We start from the raw sequence: 3,157 nt of genomic DNA on the forward strand, positions 1-3,157 counted from the left end.
GGGCTCAGACCCACAGTTAAGCTGGGTTAAGTTCAGACACTAGTACCATACTTACTGGCTTATAAGATACACAAGTACATAAGATGCACCCCAATTTTACATAGAAAGTTGTGGGGAAATAATTTTGAGGTCAGAGGCAATACAATGAAGGAGGAATTAAGAGAACAAAATTTGTTGCAATCCTAGTTCCGCCATTTGTTAGCTGCTTGAATTTGAGCATGTTATTTAATGTCTGTGGGGCTCAGCTTCTCATCTACAAATGGGGAAAATTAACAGCCACCTCACAGAGTTGTTATAAGAATTAAGTAAGTCTACGGCCATGCCACCCTGAACAAGCCCGATCCCGTCTGATCTCAGAAGCTAAGCAGGGTCAGGCCTGGTTAGTACTTGGATGGGAGATCACCTAGGAAGACCAGGTGCTATAGGAGTAAAATAAAAAAAAAAAAAATTTAAATAAGTTTATGGTTAAAAAGTATATAAAACAATGCCTGGTACACAGAAAGTGCTACTTTTTAAAAAGTTGTTAGGTAAAATAAAATTTAAAATACACGTATTGAATGTCACCTTAAAGTGGTTTTATAGGAGAGAAACACTTTGGTTATCTAAATAGAGTTCGGAAGATTCTAGTAGGAATTCATGAGCTCTAGAAAGGACAAAAATCCAAAAAGCTAAGAGAAAAATGACATCAGTGACCAATGATACATTGTAAGTTAAGATACACTGGATTTGCTGGTAAATGATGGAAACAGTGATGTGAAAGAACCAGGACTGCATCCAAGTGAATAAAGAGGCACAACGCAAAAATATACTGAAGGAGTTTCTACGTGGTACCCGCAGCAAAAGTGAATGTATCAGCAAAATGTGGTACAAAACTGCAAACCCATCCTTGTGGGGATACTGTGTATGGTCACACTTCCCCACAAGGGGTCACCCAAGGTCACTCAGGGAATTGTGGACAAAGAATTCAATTCCCAGGCCAGTCCGCTTTCCTGGATACCAGAGGCTCTAGGATCTGCGAGGTGCCTCCTGTTCTACGATGCTCAAGGGACGGGAGGGCCCAAGGCCATGGAGCCCTCAAGAAGTCAAATAAAGGGATTCTTCAGCCCGGGGTGCTCAAGAGCCACACTTTGCACCAGCACCTTCCATCCACAACGTTAGCACATTACAAAGTAACAGAGAAACTGCTAACTGCATTTTTCAGGAAGGGAGAAAGGGAACACAAGTCATATGCTAGCAAGCAGAATATTTTACAAGTGAGTAAACTGAGGCTCGAAAACACTAAGCAACCTGTCCAGGGATACACTGCTAAGGAACTTCAGAACTGGAATTCACTCCAGGTGGGTCAGACCCTTGTCACTTGGCTACTAATCCCCCACCCTCAGATGGGTCTGAGAGAAGAGACGAACAGGTGAGGAGAAGATACGTAGGAGGGGTCACGAAGAGATGGCTACTGTCTCCCCCAAAGTCTGGCCATGCCTCTGCAACTTATCCGAGAAGGCTGTCCCCTCTCCCACTAAACCATGACACCTGAGGATGGGGTCTAGGCCTTTCCTTGGCAACTCGTCCTGGCGCAATCCCAGAGGTGCCGAGCCCATTTATTCACTCAGCCAGGACTCCTGCACCACGATCAGAAATGCTCATCATCTTCTGGGCTCAAATGTGACTTGATTTTCTTCCTGTCCTGGTCCCCCACTCTCCCCCCAATGCTTCCTCTCAGGTTCCTGATCTCTCCTCAAACCCCATCAGTTCTACAACCAGAATCTCACTCAAGTCCCCTAGACTTGTCCCACCCAGAGCCTGGCCTGGAGTCCCTTTCTCTGGCTTCTGGACTTCACGTAAACCACTGTGATAGTCTTTTGTTCTCATATTTTAAAGCTGAAGTATAATTTATATAAAGAAAAATGCATACATTTTAAGCATGCAGCTCCATGAACTGCACCAGCCTCTTAACTGGCTCCATTGGTTCCCACACCCCGACCCACCTCTCATCTGTCCTCCACAGGGTAGTCTGGGCTGCTCTTTCAAGTACAGTTGACCCTTGAACAACGAGGAGCTTAGGAGCACCGACCTCCTGCACTCAAAAATCCATGTATCATTACAGTAAGCCCTCTGCACACAGGGATTCCCAACCACCGCAGAGTTGACCCTTGAACGTGGGTTTGAACCATGCAGGTCAATTGAAAAATCCACACAGAAGTGGACTCACGTGGTTCAAACCTGTGTTGTTTAAGAGTCAACTGCATATCTGACCATGTCACTGCCCTGGCCAAAAACCTCCAGCAGTTTCTCCTCCTCTAAGAATAGAGACCTACAGAAACAGAATATAAGCACTCCTCGCCTTTGAGAAAGCAAAATATAGTCAGATAGAAATCTACCCTTAAGAAAAAAGGGAAACTGTTAGGCACTTGGATCTTAAAAGATTTTGTTTATCCAGATGCTGAGCTGTAAAATGTCTCCATCTGGGATGAGAGAGTAAATTTACAACCCACTGAAAAGAGAACATAGTTTAACTGCGTACGTCAGCTGCTAGTCAACTTAAATTTAATGGTGATTATATTTAACCATTTGCTGTTGTTGCATTTATATCTCTTTATTATTGCTTTGTCCATGTCCCGTAGTTGTTGTTTTTAAATAAAATTTATCCACTTTAAAGTGCCAAATGGAATTAATTTTGGCAAACGTTTGCTCATTACCCTTTACAGTTGAGCCCTTTGCCCACCTCTCAGTCCAGGCAACCACTGATCTACTTTGTATAGAATTCCTTTGCCTTTTCTAGAATTTTACATGAATAGGTGGTATAACATTTACTCTTCTGTGCTTGGCTTCTTTTGCTTGGCATATTTTTGAGATTATCTATGTTAATTCATACATCTGTAGTTCCTTTTCACTGCTGAGTAGTATTCCATTATAAGGATATAATATAATTTATCTTTTCATCAGCTGATGAGTATTGGGGTTGCTTACAGTTTGGAGATGTTATGAATAAGGCTGCCATGAACACTCATGCACACATTTTTGCATGGTTATACACTTTGTTCTCTACCAAATATGACAGATTTCTCTGTGGTACCTCTTGCTACTCCATGCAAAACTAACTATTCTCTTGCTATTGATTTACTACATAAGCTTGTCTTTCCCATATGAAACACACACACAC

At 42.5% G+C, this 3,157-nt stretch overlaps 1 long non-coding RNA gene and 1 pseudogene across 1 annotated transcript in view; one reads left to right on the forward strand and one right to left on the reverse strand.

Annotated features, from left to right (window-relative positions):
• LOC111743961 overlaps positions 1-3,157 on the reverse strand; it is a 44,087-nt gene that overhangs the window by 25,563 nt on the left and 15,367 nt on the right. The window lies entirely within an intron of this gene.
• Positions 310-428, forward strand: LOC111743975 (annotated as a pseudogene).

This window comes from Pteropus vampyrus, unplaced genomic scaffold, assembly GCF_000151845.1.
Source record: "Pteropus vampyrus isolate Shadow unplaced genomic scaffold, Pvam_2.0 Scaffold125, whole genome shotgun sequence".
NCBI lineage: Eukaryota > Metazoa > Chordata > Mammalia > Chiroptera > Pteropodidae > Pteropus > Pteropus vampyrus.